Here is a 21392-nt window from a genome sequence, read left to right on the forward strand (position 1 = left end):
TGATCAATGGATCAAACTTTGGATTACAAAGTAATAGGTGAGTACTTACACAGCAATACATATTTAATGTAATATGGAATAGAGAGAGAGGGAAATGGAATATGATTCTGTGTCCTCTCTATGACTCTATGGTTACATCATTGACCAAGAACTAAAGACTTAATGCTGACCAGTAGAGAATTATACTGACCCCAGGAATGTGATAGCTGTTTGTCCACCATATGTTCTCTGTAGGTGACCAAACATTTGTTACTAAGAACTTGTGGACATGCATTGGTTCAATTAGTGTAATTATAAGGTTAAAGTCTCAAGAAGGTAAAAAAAGATGTTGACCTTTGAAGTTTTTGAAGAATTACGTTAGGAGTTTTATTGGGTGTTTCTGCTGCAACATTTTGGTGAGAAAATGAGAAATCAATAGTAGTTAGCAGTGAAGTAGTTTGGGTTGTGTGACTTTTATTAAGTAAATATCAGTATCAAGCACATGATTATTGGTTCTCATCTGAAATCTGAAAAAATTCACTTTGAAGTGTGAGTTTCTTGAAAGATTAAACAAAATTGGACAAATTAGAGAGAGAGTGTGTGTGTATTCTCTGATTGTTTGGTTTGTCTGATACACTAGCTGACAAATCGACCAGTTGGACAATAACTGGAGAGACGTTGATATTGTTTGATTTAGGGGTCATGACAGTTAGTAAAAGAAGGGGCTGAAGTGACCTGCTATTACCCTTTTGTCAGGACTGACCAAACACAAAATCCCCTGACCAAGATAACATGAAAAATTCTCTAAGTTATCAGGTCTCTCTGGCTTGTTAACTTAGAAGAGAAACCCCCCTTTGACTCTGAATTGAAAGTTTAAGGTCTGGGTCATTTACTTGAAGATTTTATATGGAAATTTGACCTGGTCAATCTCTTGATACTGGTGGGTTATTCTTAGATTTGTTATATCCTTTCCTAAGTTCAGACTAGTCATCTGAACTTTACAAACCAATTATTTAACAAATATCAAGATTTAACCCCATTTACTGTTGCTTATTTTGGGGGGTTCTTTTCTGGTTCTCTGGTACCTTTCCTGCAGGAGGAATGGTCATTTTTTACCCAGGCCTTACTTACTGAGGTCATGTATACCTGTCTGTGTAAATATTATGTCTACTTTAACATGACCCTGGTCAATTTAAAAGTGGGTACATAAGCTCTTGTAATACACTCAACTTTTTAAAAAAGCAAAGTTTTGCCATTGAAGAAGAGTGTTGATTTTCATGTTTAAAGCATGATGGTCTTCAAATATGTTTTGTAATTGATAATTTACCCTTATTGTAAAGTCTGTAGAACTCTCAGAATTCATTAGATTCTTTGGACAAAATTTAGCATAGATTTACCAGTGAGAAATTAACTTAAGCATGTGTATAACATTCAGTGTTCCTAATAGCGTATTTGGATTAATTTTCAATTTTATCATATATAATTTATATGACACCAGTCAAGATAAGTGAACTGAATTTTTTTTCAGTAAATGAGCTAAAGTCAGGATTATGATTTCACTCAGTCATTAATATATTGATTCACTAAAGATCACCAGTTCTCGTTTGTTGTTGAAGATGAAAATGGCAAAGCTAATTTTGGAGTATATATCATCATCATTTCCAACATCTCATCAAAATTAGAACCATAAATCTTCTGATGGTAACACATGTAATAAGATACCTTTAGGTACAGCAAAAATTCCTTATAATAACTCTGTAATGGATTGATATTTTACTATCTTTAATATGTTATATGGGGAAGAAAAATATAGCCTGCAGTGAAAGCAGTGGTGTTCAGTATTAAAATATTTCACTGTATACAGTAACACTTCATTATCTCTAAATCAGAAGCAGTGGTTCATGATGTTAATTAAGCTCAGATTCTACTTCATGATACTGTATGCAGTTATGAAATGCCAAAGGTCAACTGAATATTTATATATTTTGTTAGTCTTTGAAAGGAAAAAAAAAATGAGTAAAAGTTTTTGTTTGGTTGAGTTTTCATAATCTTTAGGTTTTAAAGTCTGGAGGTTTTGTGAATATTTATATTATATGGATGACTGTAAGTTAAACATACATATTCTAAAAATGATTAAATAGTGTTGATCTGACTGTGTGTCAGGGTCATATATATCACCATTTATCACCTTCCTCCCCTAATCATTATGATGAAAAGAGCTCAAATTGTGCAGCACAAGTTATAGTGTGCACTGCAGAGAGCTATTTATTTGAAATTGATAAAAAAAATTTTTTTTTTTCAATGATTCAAGGTCATTACTTTGAAGATAAAATCTTTAAAAATTTGGATATTTGTCAAGTTTATATCTTCAGTATATGTTCCATCAAACTCGAATAAAAGAAAGACTGCATAATTATTCATCATAAGAACTTGCACATGTACAGATGTTTAATCGATCATTTATTGAGAATTATGTAAATTATTATAGTTTGACAATTGTGTCTTAGTCTAATAATCTAGCAGAGTATTTTAATCAAATTAAGAATTAAAAAAAAAAAATATTTCAACGACAGTACAACACATTTTGTAAGCTCTGGAAATCACAACGGTACCATATCAATTTTTAATGTATCAAGATAGAGCAGGTCGTTATTTTTCTTCAAGGCATTTTGTCAATAGAATTAAGTTTGTTTATTCTCATAAAAAAAAAAAGCCGTAACACAGGTATACAGAATTAATGAGCAGATTGCTGAAGAGATAAAAGTAATATTTATGTGAGGCCCATAAAGACAGTGAATCAATCTGAAGACCGAGATCTTTTTATCTGAGCTTTTTTTATATACATAGGTATAATGTAGATATAATTTTGAGGTGTTACATTGCTCTTTTGTTACAGAAACCTTGGTTTGGAGTTAGCAGTAAAGGATGCAGTTTTTTCCAAGCTATTTTTGAACCCAGTTAAATTATATATGAGGTATCATATAGACAGAGAGATGTTTAGTGCATGTACTTTCTGATGCTTCCATTAGTTGGGGACTATCTATAAAAAGATCTTTTTTTTTCTTTTTTTTTTTAAAATTTGATGATGTGTGAACACAATTAAGTAAATAAAAAAAAATGTGTTGGTGCTCTTCTGTTGATCAACTGCTGACAGAATGATTTTTATGATATTGGGAATTGATCTGATAAACTTTAGTGCTTTTCTCTCTGTCATTAAATATTCTGTATGATATAAAATTTGTATCAATGTTGATGGACAAGTATGAACTCCGTCTGGACCTGCTTGGGCTGTAAGAGGCCTCTCAAGGTTGTTTTTCCAATCATACACAAGAGAAGTAGGTCTACTAGGAAGGGAACAGTGTCATTTCTTCTTACATCATTAAAGGCCTACTGTTTAGATGCAGTGATTCAGGCACAAGGTGCTTGGTTCCAGAGAAAATTACCATCTTTTGACATTTTTATCTAAGGTGATGTATGAAATATCTAAGCATCTAAGCATTTCAGGAGAAATCAATTCCATTTTCCTAAGGCATATAGTGAAAACAGTTCCTGGCTGCTAGAGAGAAATAGAGACCACTGTAATATTGGGGATTAATGTGCTTACATACAAGCAGATTATTAGCTATGAGGTTGCAGTCTCTTATAGAAAAGTTTGATTATTAATGAAGGTGGTAATCTGCAATGACTGCAAAGTTCATGATACGTAGGTGACTCATTGCCAAGCATAAGCTCTGTATAAAAAACATCAATGAAAAAATAAGTTTTTCTCCAAGTAAAAGTAAGAAAAATCAAACATGACCTGCATTTGAGAACTTTAAAGTTGATAATATTCTCTTCGAATTGTCTTGCAGAGGAAGCACTCACATTGACAAATGAAATCCCTTTTACCCCCTAGTCTGTCACAGTTAACCCCCTTTAGTTGATAAATTAGGCAGATCTCAAGGCCTTAAACCTGATTAAATCTGTGGTGAAAGTCCTTATGGGCCATATCAAAGCAGCTCCCCAGAAATGGAGAGGGCAGGTGAGATCAGAGTTAAAATTGCCCAATCATTGTCATATGTACGTTTTGTTGATAATGTATACCAAGAACAGATGGAGCAGGTGTAAAAAAGTGTGACATTCATCACAAATATTTGGTTCAAAGGACTGCTGCCATTATAACCCAGAGCTGGGCAATGTTAAATTCTACAGTGCTCTTTTGCTTACCAGATAATATTGTAAAATTTTGGAGCAGATGCTAATTTAGAGAGCTAAAAAGTAATGCATTCAAGAGCATGATACTGGTTACATGCCAAACTTTGCAGATTAAAAATTTGGTTCTCCTCTGTTATTAAGAATCAGTCGTTAAACATAGACAAATTTGCAGTTTATTGACATTGACCTATTTCATTTTTAAAAAAAACTTTTCTTGAGTTTTTCGCTAGACTTCAAATGGGGTATTGTTATAGTCAAAATTAAAGTTTCTTTGAGATGAAAAACTGTGCTGGACAATGTTGATCACGCGGCCTGTTGGCTCAGTGGTAAAACTGTCAACAGAGTGAGCGTAGATAAAACATCTCACCTTCGGCCCGACCCACGACCAAACATCCCTTGGTAAATATACACACCATAATGGATAATTGTCACCCATTTAATGTTGGCATGTATACCTATATTATACTATGTGCTAAAAGGGAACAAAAACCTCAAAAAGCCGGCAAACTGTTTCTTTGACTCTTTCTAGTATTGTCGGTAAATTAAATAGCCACAGTTTGCTTGGTAACAGTGAATCAGATGTTTGGTTTTTTGCCTCAATGATTCTGTTTTTCAAGATGCTATTATCATTCTGGTTTATTTAAGGATCAATTAATGCTTGGTGCCTTCAGGGCTAAGGGCATGCTTATTCTATCTTTATTTACAATTTCTTTAAGCACTAACTTTCTCACTAATCATGATGCATTGTATGAGTTGTGTCCCTTTTGTTATGTTTTGAAGGTGTCTGTCTTATCTAACACGAGGCAGGAAAATGTTAAAATGTGTTTAATTAATTTTTTTCACATAACTGTCACTTGAAATTTGATTTCAACCAATTTTGAACAAAAAAGGCTGCTCAATGGTTTTTCATGTCTGACAATTTTTAACAAGGAGACTACAATGTTTGGATTTTTAGCACCTGATCATCACTTCAAATCAGGAAAAATTCTTTGTTTCTAATTCTAATAAAACTGTAACATTAGAAGACACTGCTGATTCATATTGGTAGATCTCCGATTTTTCTCACCGATTTTGCATAACACATTGAACTGTAGTCAAACAACGGAAACCTCTTCATTTTACAGATTCACAGGTTCTTGAATTCTATATCACGAAGATTTAGTAGCTTTACTTTGAATTGTTTTGTCTGCTGTCTCATAAAAAAATAAGGCCCTGTCATGTCTGGGTCAGAAACACAAGGAGTGGATGTGTACATAATAATATATTTTATTAAGTTGTTGAATATCATTATCTTCCATTATTTCAGCTGAGAACTTCGACAATATTTAACTAATCAGACAATTTTCGAGTTCTTCATACTAAATAAAAAGTATCAACTGTTACTGTATATCAAATTTGGATTCAGCAAAAAATTACTCATAATTTTAAAGTGACATAAATAAGCTATTGGCCAATTCTGTATATGACATCGTGTAGAAAGTACCTAATGGATAGGTGCTAAAATAAACATGTAGTTTGTTGTTAAGACTTTTGGTTGATGACAAGTACGATTTATACATACAGTGTACATATCGAAAAAGAGATTACTCTGTGTGATTGGTTATCTTTTGTATTGGAGCTTTTCATTAACTCTCTGCCGTAGATCAAGGAACAGCAGATAACAATTAGAAATCAGGATAATGACAATAGCAGTGACAATAAGCTGTTGACTTTCCCCCCACTCAAGGTGTTTTAATAAGATGATCCAGGTTAGATCATTAAATCTCAGCATTACTGTGAAGAGTTCTGTCACCTTCTGTGATAACATACACGCTAAGTGTCAGGTTTTTATTATTATTCTGGTTGGAGAAGTGCATTTAGGGTATTTTAATCCATGTCAGGCTGTGCAGTTCAAAGTGATTAAGTGAAAATTTGGCATAAACCTCCAACAGGGTCATAAATCGGGTATCGGCTTTGTAATATTTGAACTTTTTTTACAGCAAAAATCGTGGTATTTAGTTCAGACTTTGCACTCAAGAACATTTATTACTATTGAATCAAACTGGGACATGCTCTGTGGTATTAGATGACTCTAAAAGCTTATTAATTTTCCAGTAGCAAAAAGCACTTGTAAATGATGTCAAAGAATCAATAATTTGTAGATGCAATTGAATTAAGATTTTGAAGTTTTTTTCATGACTTAGGCACTGATTCTACTTCTTTGAGGCTGTTTCAGCTTAAGCTTACATATCCCCTCCAATGCTCACTTTGTCAGTACATGTATTTAGTCCTATGCTGCTGTCAGCCGTTAGGCACTTTTTGCTATGTAGCCTGTAACATTTGTAGGACTGGGGATGTCAGTTAATAATAAACCAAAAATAGATATTAAGTTGCTGATTTCCATGAAGTAATTTATAGATAATCAATAGTAACTATTGAATGAAGGTCATGGTCTTCAGGGTAGGTTCTGGGAGGTCTGGAGATAGTTTTGTGAGGACTACATTACAGTGATTATATAGTGTTACAACGATATCGTAAGGCCATGCTAGATAGAAAATGATCACCCATAAATTGTACAACATTAAGACACAGTATCCTTTTGAAGGTCTGTAATAAGATGCTGTAGTTGGCAACAATAGAAATGTCTGCTTCCAAAATGTCTGCCTTCATAACGGAGCATCAGCTGCTTTTTTTTGTTGAAGACTGAGTTGGATCAATCTGATGATTCTGATTGGTTGATGAAGTCCATTACCTGTACAATCCATGTCCTTTATCAATGCTATCAGGTTTTTTATTCATAAAAATATGAACAAGTTCATTATTAAAAAAAGAACCAGGTGAATAAGGGATTTAGGTATAAATAAAACGTGTGTTTTTGAATGTCCTCATGTAACGGGCACGCTATCGGTCATCTTTCAAGGTGAATACACTTTTTTTCATGAATCAAGGAAAAATTGCATGTTTTCTGTATGTGCCCTTTCTTGTTCATACAGGTCTCAAATTTTATGAATTTTATTTTCACAGACCAAGTTATCAATATGAATGTATATTTTCATAACACATAAGTTAAATTTAAACTTTTTTTATCTCACAAGACTACAGATATAACTATTTACTTTTTTTTAAGTGATAATTTGTCAATGTCTAATATTTTTTCATCGTGGTTTGGGAATTTAAGCAAAACAAAATATTTTTATTAAGGTCTTCCGTTTCAGACGGAAGACCTTATAGTGATTCTACTGTTTCTTTTTATTATTATTTTTTTTTTCCCCTTTTCTTGTCGGAGCGATTTCTCAGAGATGGCTGGACGGATTTTCTTGAAATTTTCAGGAATGATAGAGAATGAAAATACCCCCAGGCGTTTTTTTCATTTTTTCAAAATTCACTTCCGGTCGTCAGATATCTCCGATTTCCGTCTTTTTAAAAAATATTTTGTCCCAGTCATATCTCAAAAACGGTAAGAGATTAAGACACCAAACTCTAATGGTTAATAGATCTTGAGGAGTAGGCAAAACCATTTGGGATAAGAGCGTCAGCCGTCACTTCCGGTTGTCACAGGAAGTGATAATAGAAATCGAAAATTTCAACTTTTCTTTTTTGAATCTTTTTTTGCATCACGTTATTGCATTTCATTTGTAGTTTTGAAATATGTCAGTCCCACCGGAAACAAAAACGACAACTTCCGGTTATAAGAGAAAAACTACATAATTTGGGTATTTTTCTTTCCCATAAATATTTTTTATAGATGACGTATTTGAACTGATTTTTACTTATGTTATTAGGACTGCAAATGTCTAGAGTAACGTCAAAAATCTTTGTAAAATTCACTTCCGGTCGCGCGTTTAGGTGTCCGTAAAATGAGAAATTTTCGGAGTGAGACCTCAGAAACGGTAAGAGATTTTGACACCAAACTTTTATGAGTAATAGACCTTGAGGAGTAGACAAAATCATTTGGGTTAAGAGCGTCAATCGTCACTTCCGGTCGTCACAGGAAGTGATCAAAGAAATCGAAAATTTCAACTATTCTCTTTTGGAATAAGACTTGCATCATATAATTGTATCTTTTTCACAGTTTTGATATGTGTTGGTTCCACCCGAAACAAAAAAACAACAACTTCCGGTTATAAGAGAAAAACTACATTATAGGGTTTTTGGATTTTCCCATACATATCGCTTATATATAGAGTTCTTTAAATGATTTTTATATATGTTATTGAGACTGCAGATGTCTAAATTGACGTCAAACATCTTAGTATAATTCACTTCCGGTTGCGTATTTTCCTGCCCTCAAATTGAGATTTTATTCACCTAATTGCTCAGCACCAGTAAACGACTGAAGTCTAAAACTTTCAGGACTGATAGTCAGTCACCAGTTTTTCTACATCATGTGAAAATCGTACGTTGCCGTCAGTTTCCGTCGTGACCGGAAGCGATGCAAAAAAAGTGAATTTTCCAAGTTTTGTTTTCTTTTTACAGAAATGTTTGGCTAATGCAGATGTTAGATAGACTAAAACCATGCAAATCATTTTCACTGGGAGTGCCGGCCTAAAAACCGGACGTTGTTTCAAACATGAGTAGTTTTTCATGGAAACTTTTAGGGATGATCAGTTGTGAATAATTTAGGTGTAGAATGAACATTTTATTTGTTTGGAGTAATTTCAGTCTTGATGAAGTAAAAAAAAAAACATAGAAAGTAAATTTATTTCCGGGATTTTCTCATGACCTTGACCTTTGATCTTAACCTTTGATCTTGACCTTGAACTTCGATGACCTTGACTTTTGACCAAAAGGTCAGAATCAATAATAAATTTACTCCTCTTTCTCCCCTCCCCTTCCCCAAAAAAATCAAAAAAAAAAAAATCAGATTAATATCAGCCTAGAATATTTCTCTAGAACTCATACAACACCTCGAATCGACATAAAATTTCGGGGTTTTGCAGAAGATACCTGAAAGAAAGTTTCCTGAAAATTTGACAGTGAATCTCTGAAGTATATAGAAATTATGAATGTTAACGGCAAACACTACATCTTTTTTTCGTATCTGAAATTTAGGTGCTGATGAACATAAAAATTAATTAAAGCTTTTCTCGCTTATTTCTTCAGTTGTTATGAATAGCACTCGATTCTCTTGATATGATATGATATTTTAACACCAAGCATTCTTGCTTTCTCTAGTATGTGGAATTTATTTCAATTTTATTTAGAATTAATATTAATCGAATGAATGTCGAAAACAGCGATTTTTTCCCAGCAAATAAATTTTCACTCTCTCATTGGCACATTTTTCTTTCTAAAATGCATATCTGAAATTTTGATTCATGCTACTTACATTTAATTCAATCCACACAGAGATGCTTACCTATTATTTCAGGATATTCAGTCACATCCGAACCCGATCCGACATTTTCATATATTTGTAAACAAAGTCTCGACACTGCAGTTCTAATGCATCATAGGCTCTGAATGATTAATTCAATGCATTCCAAATATAGACCAACTCAAATAATTTTTTAAGCCGACAATCTGCATTTGCATTATACACCAATCGTGTTTCTCAATCTATTCAATACTGATCACTACATTCCATAACAAACAAAAGAACACGTGCTTTTATTCCTATTTATTCTTAAACAATTAATTTACTACCTCCATCTTCATCGGAATACGTGGTCTAGTGGTTAGCGCACAGGTCTTATAACCCGAAGGTTTTGAGTTCGATCCATGCTGGGAGAACTTTTTTTTTTTTTTTTTTTTTTTTTTGCATTTTCTGCTTTTTTTTCAGAACAGTTGACAAAAGAATCAAGAAAACGGAAGACCTGTTATTGCCTAGGCAATAAGTATCTAGTTATTATTATTTTTGCTTCTTTTTTTTTCTTGTTTCCTTAGATAATATTGTCAATCAGTAAAATCAATAATGGGCTTTAATAGATGGTGTCAGGGGATAAAAATTTGGGGTTGAGAAGATGCCAGAAACAATACTTAAATCTCATCGGAGAAAAAGGTGCGATATGTCAATCTTACAAAACTGGAGCAACCACCTTAAAGAAAAACAGTATATAACATATAAAATGTTGATGAAATTTAGGTCATAGCCTGGGTTACTGTTGGTTTTGACATAGTACCCCAGGTGATTGAAAATCCTAAATGTAACTTAATTCTGTTAACTGTGGCTGTAGGTAATTTTTAGTGTCAAGTGAAAAAAGAGGTGTTTCATCATGTTCTGACTGTCTTGAACAAAGGACCCTCAGATTATATCGATACACATCACCCCGCTTCAGAAAAGTCAGACACCGGAAAATCTTTGTATTCAGTAAAAATAGTTTTGTGTATTGGAGGTAAATTGGTAAGAAGTTAAGGATATGTGACATTGTGGGGGAATTAATTTGATATAAAGAACATACTCTTGTGGTATATGATGGTTTTAAGCAAGTTTAAGCCTGAACCTTGCAATGTAACACATTATGCTTAACAATGGCAAAATATTTGTAACGAATCTGAGCCAGTTTTTTGTTGTCAACTTTGTAGTCTTTTCTCATCAAAAGGCTAGAGGGAAATTATAAACATTTTTTTTTATGTTTGTTATATTTTTCGTCATGTTAAAACATCTCAACTTCATTATCCTTTGAAACCAAGACAAAAGAAAAACCACAAGTCATATGCAATAGTATACCTCTCAGATATCAAAATTATATGAAAAACCACAAAAGTAAAGATGACAAATTTGACTCTATGAACTTATTGACATGTGACAATGCTGAAATCAGTTTAAACCAGGATAACATTTTTTTTTCATGAAACCTATAAAGTAACATAGTGCCACAAACATCCTTGTGTATGTAATTACATTTGTATTATATGATTATGTTTGTGACGTGAGGGCACTTGAAATGCTCGGGAAATGAAGTGATTTGTTTGAGAGAATACGGAAGCTGGATTTCAGATGATAGCCATGCAAAGTGGAAACTTTTTAAAATTTTCACTGTATTTGATTATTATTTCTTTTAATTGTCACTTGTTTGTCAAATACAAATTTGGCCTTGACTTTTTTTAAATTTTTCACAAAGAACAAATGTCTTGTAATCTGATATTAGGCTTGATTTACCCATATCCCTCCAAAGCTCAAACAAGAAAATTAAGATATATTTGGGATTGTACAGTTATTTTACTTCATTATTTTAAATGTCATTTTAAATTAAAAGATTTTAAGTTTTCTGATATTATGCTAAACCTTTGCTCTTTTGAATGCATTCTAGATTGTTATATTTTTTTTAGGTAGTTTTATTGGTCTCATCTAATTCCCCAGAAGGCATTTAGTATTGAGAAATTGAGAGTCATGGGTCATTTGGAGGAGATCTGAAAAAAAATGGACCAGTGTCACATTAGGCGTTGGCACATTAAAGGTCCCTTATTAAAATGGCCTGAGTCCATTACGATGGTCTAAATTTCAGACTTCACCTTATCTTGTGATACATTGTATCTTGATATGAGTGACAAATTATCAATGAAATGTAAAATACATACAATAAATCAGTAAATGGTTTTACTAATAATACATTTTTTGTATCAGAAATGGTTTCTTTTTCTTAAAAGTTGATATTTCTTTCATTTTTTTCCATTTGATTATCTCTGAACTTGAATCATTTAAATCTTATCATTGTCATTCCAGACTTTTAAAATTAATCAAGAATTCTTACTAAAACTACCCTCATGGTACATAATAATGATTGAATAATGATAAAGTTGAATTATAGGGCATCAAATACTTCATTTAGTTTGCATGTTCTTAGTATATTAATGATTTTTGCCATGGATAAAATTATGGAAATGAAATGTAGTACAATAGTACAACAGAGAATCCGAGATGATGGCTGTTTTTTAGAAGTTGCTAATTACAGTGTTTTTGCCCATTTACAAAATGAATAACAGAAAATTGGTCTGATATAGAAAGTTTTATGGAGATATAATTGCTCATTTGCATATTCCAATATCTGCAACTTTTGCTGTGACTCATGCCTAGTAGAAGGCTTTTGAAAAGGATAACTTTTGGCTCACTTCTAGTGAAGGAAATTACTTGGGTCTCTTCCCCAATAGTATCCATGGTTATATGACTTGTCAGCAGTGAAATCTGCTTCAATTAGAAGCTCAATTTGAATGCAGGGTGAAAATTATGAGGAGAGGAGTAATATTTTTTCAAGACAGCTGAGGCTTTGGATAGATCGAATTACCATTTCTAACTCCTCAATTTTTTTTTTATCTCAAAGAGACACGAGGAAGCATTAGAAAGGCATAATGGTCTTAGAGCTATAGAAAAAGGATGATGGGCCCTTATAAGTAGTCCTTTCATTTCCTATGGATTCTCGGGGGAGTTGCTGATTAAATATTCCATGCCATTGATGTACTGGTGGATTAGTGGCTGAGTCTTGCACTTGAATACTTTGCCAGGCTTTTTCTAACTATGTCCTTATGACCTCTTGGCTTCTATACATTTTCAATCATGAATCATTATACTGTCCAAAGGTGATTTTCCTTTATACACTATAATCCACAGAATAATCAGAGAGATATATCGGGGTTTGGAAAATGTGACATTTCTCATACAAATGCAAAATTATCTGCTTTTCTTTCTCGTGTGTATTGACCAGTAAGAAGCTATTGGAGAGAAAAAAGAAAAAAAGGAGAGTGAGATTTTTATTGGGTTAGAGGTTGTATACCAAGACCAGGTGAAAGTCAATTTATGCCGGTTAACATTTTTCAATGGCCATCAAATTTATTATACTGTAATTGGGTTTTTTGTATGTATTTCATTACAACTATTCATATTTCAAAGGGGTCTGTAAACTTTTGAAAATGTGAAAATTTTATGAGGCAATTTAAATATTATGATAGGTACAGAAGGTGTAGATAAGGGACTGACTCACATGCAGTGCGGAGGTTTATTTGAGGTCTTATAATGGTCAAGGTTGCAAGTTTTCAATGAGTATAAAAATCTTATAGAGAAGTGATCAGGTGTCTTAATTAAGCAGTGTATATACTTGGAGGGTATTGGTAAAACACAATAGTATCTGTGAAGGAGAGGAACATTTTATGATTATTGACCAATTGCAGTCAGTCATCTGGGTTGCAGTCAGACCAATTTAGGTTTGAATTGCTAGCAACTTCTCAATTCAATTTTTTTTCCTGCAATTATTAATGACTTTTAGTGCTGTATATTTTTAATAAAAAATTATATTCATGAACCAACCATTTGAAAGTCATGGAGTTGAAATACTGTACTGCAAACAGTGTCGAAACATTTGTACAAGGTAGAATTTGATGTGATGTTCTTGATTGTGGAATGCCAGTTTGTGGTAAAATAAAAAAAGAATGCTTGCCTTGCATAGCTATCTAATCACAGTGTGAGTAAATTTAACTTCACTGCACCAGAATACATATTGTTTGAATCCTGTCCAGCCTATCCCCAGCAAATCTGAGATGAAAGAACAAGTTATGCTGTTGTATTCTTGTCCAATTAACTATCAAACAATTAGATTAAAAGTTAATATACTTTCATTAAAAAGGAATTAAGCAGTTTCAGGTTGGTATTGTTTGTGATTAGTATTATTAGCTCACCTGAGCCAGATTCAGTTGAACTATTCTAATTGAAGTTTGTCCAATCTCGTGATATAACAGAGATTTTTTTTTTTTTTTTTTGCTTAATGCAAAGCAGAATCTGGTACATGGATTTTTGGTTTCCATTCATCTTCATTTTGTTTAGCTGCTTTTAGCCTGGCCTGTACTTTTGACTTAGCTATTGGTCAGTTAAAACATTTGTTTTAGTTTAAGATGGCCAGAAAAAGTAAATATGGGTGAGATTTTGTTGTTGCTTGTATTTGAGCTGATGATTGACATTTCAGCAGTGACATTGAAATTCTCTTTTGTGGGGAATGGTGAAAATCATCTTTGAATTTCTGAATTAGAATGCAATTGAATATTGACTCCAGAGCTGATCAAAACAATCCAAGTGATTAATGCTTTGCAATGTGATCTGTAGCAGTATGTGGTGTTTTCCCCCAGTGCTATTCAAGATGAATTCATCATTCATACACATTTTAATTTCATCTTGTCTTTCATTTTTGCAGTTGTACAAGGAAAAAAATTGAAATTATTTCTGAGGTATTATTGGTATTACTAGAAATTTTCAGTTGCCAAATTTGTCACATATATATAGGTTTTCAACCAAATGCTGATTTTTCTTGATTTATGGGTTTGATTGATTGATTGTATGTTGTTTGTAGAATTTTTTCATTCATATAGAGACATCTGATTCACTTGCTTTAGGTGAACTGCCACAAAAATTGGCATTTACGGCAGTAGCAGTGAGGGATCCTTATCATACCAAGCCTATCATAACATGGGACCAAGGTTTTTAAGGTCTCATCTGAAGACCTGTGACTTTAACTTCTAGTGCCAAGTTCTTGGTGAAGGAACAATCACTACCCTTGTTAAATGTTTTAGGTTTGATGTGGTGCCGGAAATGAGAATTGTGCTTGGGACCTCCCGATCATGAAGTGAATGTCTTATCACTAGGCTGATGGCTGTTTTTTTTGGGAATTGAATGATTGTTATTATCTATCCTTACAAAATTTATCAAAATTTGGCAATGGATCCATAGGTAAAGGGGATTCAAGTTCGTGTTTTGGTCAAGAGATGGACATGTTTTCAAGGATGGATAAGTTAAACAGGAAATTGAAAATAGGCAGGGATCTGTTAGAGTGATGCTAAAAATCATAAAATTAAGTGAGCACTGTAGCCCATGGAACTTTTTTTCCCTCTAAATAACATTATATTTCCTGACCAAATCCTGTAACTGTGAAATCATGACAAATAACTGTTAATGCTTAGACCAATAAAAAGAGGTTATTGGAGTCTTAATGAGATTATTGTATAATAGCAAGTGGAAATCTGTTATCAGGACCACTGTAAAAAATTTGAAAATTTGATGCCAGCACACTTTTTCACAAAAATAAGACACTTCTTTTGTGCTTTTAAGTGTTTATTAAAATAGAAACTTAATATCACATGGGGTGATAGACATGTGAATATCATGGTGGTGAAGGAATTTGATATAGATTATCAGAAAATTTTCAGATGACACCTTAAAATTATTCCTTTGTCCTAAGGGTTCCTGAGTTTTGAGAATTGGGATTGGGGATTTTTTTTTTTTTTAATTTTAAATTTAATTAATTTAAAGTTTTTTAAATCAGTTCTGAAAAATATAAAAATCTGCCTTCTCTCTTTTTAAGTCTAATGTCCTTTGTACTAAGGATTTTATATCCTTAGAGAAAATGGTGAAAATTCTTATAAATCCTGCTGGAAAGAAAAGCTTAGTTAAGTATATAAGGTCTTTCTGGTCTTAATCACCCATATGTTGGCATTAAATTTGATGAGTTGACTAAATGTGAAATTGATGTCCTAATGGCTTAGGAAATTAAAGTGCCCAGCCCTTTGCCTTATGTCACAGTGACAATGAAACCCCCCTTGTGGTGTCCAAACCATTTTGAAGAACAGCAGGCAATTTTCACACACCTCACACAAAAATAGATGAAACAGCAAACCCTTTTTGAAGATATTATTGACTGATCCCTTCAGACTTCTGATTGGGATTCTTGATAAGTTTGTTAAAAGGTAGATTTACCTATTCTTGTAACTTTGTACAGAAAAGAACCTTTACACCCCCAGAGAAATTTTGATTGTGTGTCTGCTTTTGTAACCTTGTGGGTGTCCAAGGGTCATATTGATCTGGACATTGGACCCCATACCTCTGGTCTCTTGAGGTGATTGTAGTCCTGTTAATTTGAAAGGATGCCTTGGGAGGATACGTTAATGTACTGTCCAGTTATAGGAGACCACTGTCTGACACACAGGAAGTCAGCAATGACAAGCTAGAAAATTAATGGTCTTATTTGTATATCACATACCTTACACTTGATACATTTGACAGTTTGGACCCAGAGAAGGAAAAAAAAAATGTTGACACTTGGATTAGGGTAGAAAATCCCTCCCCCCATTTCTCAGCAAAATATTAAAACTAGAATATTGCTGATGTGGACAACCATTACACCTGAAGCTGTTTAGTACATTGCCCTGTAATCTATGTGCAGTAATTGAGCAAAATATGGTACAGATGAATCAGACTGGTGTTGTTGTATAGATGATTCCACAGAAAATTTCTCCTACAGTCTGATGATGACAATAAAATAAGGGCTAATCAAGTAGGTGTGTTGAAATATCTTCCTGGAGAACTGAGATAGTTATCTTTATATCTGTGTGACAGTGTACATTCTGCTAATTGAGCTTCATAGCTTTTGTATATGTACATGATTTCCTGAACTGAAGAGCCTTGAAATGAAAAGGAACAACAAAAGCAAATGAATGAAGTGATGGATTGCAGATTCATATGAAGATGCCCCAAGAATTGACAAGGATTTAAGGGATGGGAAAGGGATTGCCCCCCCCCCCTTTCTTGAAATTTTTTGACAAATGTATGATGGAAAGAGGGGGGGGGGTGAACTAGTATGACTGATTAGTCATTTCATATTTTAGCAATTTGTACAATTATAGTATCTGAGGGAGTTTTTAACCTCAATATAAGCCATGTTCCTGATGACTTTTTTCAAAGTTTTCTCAGGGTAATATGATTAGTTGGATTTTATGACATTGTCATTAAATTTGAATTGTGATATTACAAAAAAGTTTTACCCACAAGGCCCAGCCAAATGATTTTTAAATGAAATTTTGCACATCATTTTTACAAAAGAACTGTTAAATAGACAAGCTAACAAGTTTTAAAAAAGGGAAAAAGTTCGAACCTATCATTGGAAAAGTACAATCATATTACAATATGATATGGAGTAATATAGAAACACATTAAGGGTTCAGATATACCACCTACTTACAAAGCAATAGTACCAGGCTCTCTGTGGCAGAGATGATTTTATTTCATAATTTTAATCAGATATTAAAAGCAGAGAAGAAGAAGTACATATGGCCTACAAGACCAAAATCCTTTTGAGTTCTTTTTAGCAGTAATTATATCATCTGTCTGACCTTCAGTTGAGAAATTATTATATAGAATATGTATTTGGCAGATTTCATTTCCATAATTCATGAAAGAAGCGGAAAAACATCGGATACGTCATATGCTCGTTAAAGGTGAAAACCCTGACAGCTAAAGTTCAGTGTGTTCAGTAAGAAAATGATCAAAAAATAGGTCTATCTCTTCATCAGGGAATAAAAACCAAATAAGTATAGAAAAAAATCAAGTGGCCTGGGCAAATTATAATCTTTTTTAGAAATAATGGCCTTGTAGTTACCATGCTAACACGTTTGCTGATGTCACAAGAATCAAATTAATTCACGTAGATATTGTAGGTATTGCTCCACGATTTATTCTCTGTGTCACTTATCAAGGTAGACTGGTGATTATTTTGATTTGTCGAGACACGTTATTTTTGATAAATGTGTATTCATAACACACCATATTATTGTGTAGACAAATCAGGCTGTGATCAACTCACATTACAAGTATATACACCCAGTTCACATGTTGTGGCACAAAAGATTACTGAACTTGCAAAGATTAAATTTTCATCCTTTTATATATATATAGTATTCTGTAATTGATGTGTGGCTGCTTTCATTTATTCTGGATTTCCCTTAATGTTGCTGTATTCTATACAAATGATTAACAATATTAACTTGCTTTTAGTAAGATTACCATATTATTGATACATTTTATGTTTACCAGATGTAAATCCCAAAAACTATCTTTCTAAATACAGGTATTTAATTATTAAGGCATTCAATTTTGCACAATGTTTTCTTCATCACGAGTATTATTCATATTATATTGGTGGAGAAGAAAATTTGCAATTACTACATGTAGTTAGATCTCGAAATTACCATCTGAGCTATATAAAGCGAGAGGAAGCTTTTTTAATTAATAAACTGATGTCTGGTGTCCTAAGCTTTGTATATTATCAACTTATCTAGAAGTACTGGGCCAATTTCAACCAAACTTGCCATAAAGCATCTTCGGGTGAAGGGGATTCAGATTTGGTCAATTGAAGGGCCACTCCCTCTTTTTAGGGGGAAATAATTTAGAAATATATTGAAAATTTGCTGGCATCTTTCAAAAAAAAATTTCATGAACTGCTGGGCCAGAAAAGATGAAATATTTAGTGAAAGCTTCCTAAATAAGTGTAGATCATTAAGTTCAAAACATTTCCATGTGGGGTAGGGTGGGGCACAAAAGAGGATCTTTGTTTTACATGGGGATATATAGGGGGAAAATCTTTAAAAATCTTCTTGAGATTAGCAAAGCCATATTTAGTAATATTAATATCCAAACATCCTGGGGGTGCAGGTTAAAATTTGTTCAAATCATGGCCCTTGTGGTCTTGGATGAAGCTGATCAAGAAAAAGATTCTCAGTTTTACCAGTACTTGAATAATATGGAAATTTTAAAAAAGACTTTAAGATTAGCAAGGCCAAGTAAATTGTATTAATATGCAAGCATTCCCAAGTTTTGGGAGTTCAAGTTGTTGTTGTTTTTTTTTATATGCCCCCGGATCGAAAGATCTTGGGGTATATTGTCTTTGTCCTGTCTGTCTGTTTGTCTGTTTGTCTGTCTGTCTGTTGTCAACTTTAACCTTGCCCATAACTTTTGATTGGTTGGAGCTATGACTTTCATATTTCACATGTGTATTCCTTGTGACAAGACCTTTCTTTGGGTACCATCATATTTGACCTTTTGACCTTGACCTTGGAGTTTGACCCGCTTTTGCAAATTTTATGAGACTTTAACCTTGGCCATAACTTCTGAACAGTTGGTGCTTGGGGTTTCAAACTTCACATGTGGATTCCTTGTGACAAGACCTTCCTCTGGATATCAACCTCTTTGACCCTTTGATCTTGACCTTGGAGTCTGACCCGCTTTTGCAAAACTTTAACATTGGCCATAACTTTTGAATAGTTGATGCTAGGGCTTTCATACTTCACATATGTAATCCTTGTGACATCACCTTCCTTTGGATACCAACCACTTTGACCCTTTGACCTTGACATAGGAGTTTGACCTACTTTTGAAAAACTTTAACCTTGGCCATAACTTTTGAATGGTTGGTGCTAGGGCTTTCATCCTTCACATATGTAATCCTTGTGACAAGACCTTCCTTTGGATACCAACCACTTTGACCCTTTGACCTTGACATAGGAGTTTGACCTACTTTTGAAAAACTTTAACCTTGGTCTTAACTTTTGAATGGTTGATGCTAGGGCTTTCATACTTCACATATGTAATCCTTGTGACAAGACCTTTCTTTGGATACCAACAACTTTGATCTTGACCTTGATGTTTTACTTACTTTTAAAAAACTTTAACCTTCGCCATAACTTTTGAACAGTTGCAGCTAGGGCTTTTAAATTTCACAAAATTTCACAGGTATATTCCTCAAGACAAAACCTTTCTTTGGATACTAACAACTTTGACCTTGACTTTGATGTTTTACTTACTTTTAAAAAACTTTAACCTTTGCCATAAGCTGCCTTCCGGGGGCATCAGTGTTTCACAAACACATCTTGTTTTCTTCCAAAGTTATGGAGTAAATTTTAAAAATTTCAGTTGAAATGTAAAATTGAAGATAAAATTTTACAGAATGCATGTATAATGGTGAATAAATATTCATGAGAACTGTTAGGTCATGTTAGTCTTGTTAATCTTTTAAAACATCCCCTTGTAAGAATTCAAGTTTTGTTAAGTCATCACTCCTTTGAACCAGGGTGGGGCCACAATATAGGGTCAAAATTTTTCATGAAAATAAAAAGGGAAAAAAATCTAATAAATTTTGTAAAGGACAGCAGGGCCAAGGTTACAAAATTGGACAATGTCTTGTTCATAAACTTGCACATACTAGGACCTCAGGTACTTGAGGGTTACATAAACCGCTAGGGCTGCTATGCATGCATGGATTCATGTCTCAGTGTAGGACATTGAAGCTTTAACGTACTGGGACCTCATATCAGGGAATCTAAGGAAGACTTCACTGGGAACTCATTATGGGGCATTAAGGGTCTTAATAGATGATGTATAAGGGTTAACCTTACTTATAGGAGGTCCTGTTCCAGGGCGATGATAAATAGGGTCTCATAAAGGGACATTGAAGGGTGTCACCTCATAACAGGGCATTAAAGTATGATTGTTGAGGTCTCGTTTCACTGCATAGAGGAGTGATCTCGTGTAGTGTTTGAGTAGGACATTGGTAGGGCCTCAGTGGAATGCAATGAGGACTAACCACAATAGAATTAGATAACTCAGAACAGTAGTATTCAGATTGTACAAACAGACAGACAAAGTACCATTGCTTAGACAAAACATAAGTGCTTTTCTTTAGATAAATGGATTCAGGTAAGAACACAAACATTTGAATTGTTTCTCGAGTGTTTGTTGTGTATCTTTCATCTTTCAATAACTTACATGTGTGTGTTACTGGAGTAAAAACTGTAAAATCAGTGCAAATGCAAAACCTGGCTGTAAATTCTTTATATCCTTGAAACCTAGCAGGTGCATGTACATGTAGCTGGTGCAATTATGCGTGTTAATTTTTCTTTTTGTTTAATTTTAGTGTCTGCCCAAAAAAATATGTGGTTTGAAGATCAAAATACATGGAGTTGTTTGTGTATTCACCCATAATACCACAGATCAACAGAAGCTTGTCAAGACAAGAAGCTTGTGTGTTATGATATATCTAAGGTATCTAAACTTTAACAGTCAATAAAAAACAAATATATCTTCTCATATACAGTGTATTTAAAGGTGGAGTATGTAATGGATTTTAAAATGATAAAAGTATTGCCATGGCAATTGAAAACAAACAAATTACAGATATTTGATTTATCATTCTTCTGGTTTTGTTTTTGGTTTCCATGTTAAAATTTTCTTGGCTAGAAGGAAACTTTTTTTTATATGCCATAGAATTTTAAGCAGAAATCATTTTATTCAAGACTTAAACCACCTGGGGAAAAAATAACTCAAAACATTTTTATGTATTTATTGTTCCCGTTGACCTACAAATTACAATATGATTTTTCCTAATGGGTATTTTTAATTTCTTTAGCCAAAAAAGAAACCAATTGAGTTTAATAACACTTGATGTTATGTCCTACAGTGTCAGGCCAAAAGTATTCGTGGAACTGCAACCTCA

General features: G+C 33.4%; 1 long non-coding RNA gene across 1 annotated transcript in view; it reads left to right on the top strand.

Moving 5' to 3' along the window:
* Positions 1-21392, top strand: part of LOC133177147 (uncharacterized) — an 80280-nt gene that overhangs the window by 31096 nt on the left and 27792 nt on the right. Inside the window, exons 3-4 of the long non-coding RNA XR_009719611.1 lie at positions 1-37; positions 20814-20941. The exon at positions 1-37 is cut by the window's left edge and continues 26 nt beyond it. This is a non-coding gene — a long non-coding RNA (uncharacterized LOC133177147). The remainder of the gene's footprint in view (positions 38-20813; positions 20942-21392) is intronic.

This window comes from Saccostrea echinata, unplaced genomic scaffold, assembly GCF_033153115.1.
Source record: "Saccostrea echinata isolate AGI-Se365-2 ecotype Australia unplaced genomic scaffold, CSIRO_AGI_Sech_v1 ptg000086l, whole genome shotgun sequence".
NCBI lineage: Eukaryota > Metazoa > Mollusca > Bivalvia > Ostreida > Ostreidae > Saccostrea > Saccostrea echinata.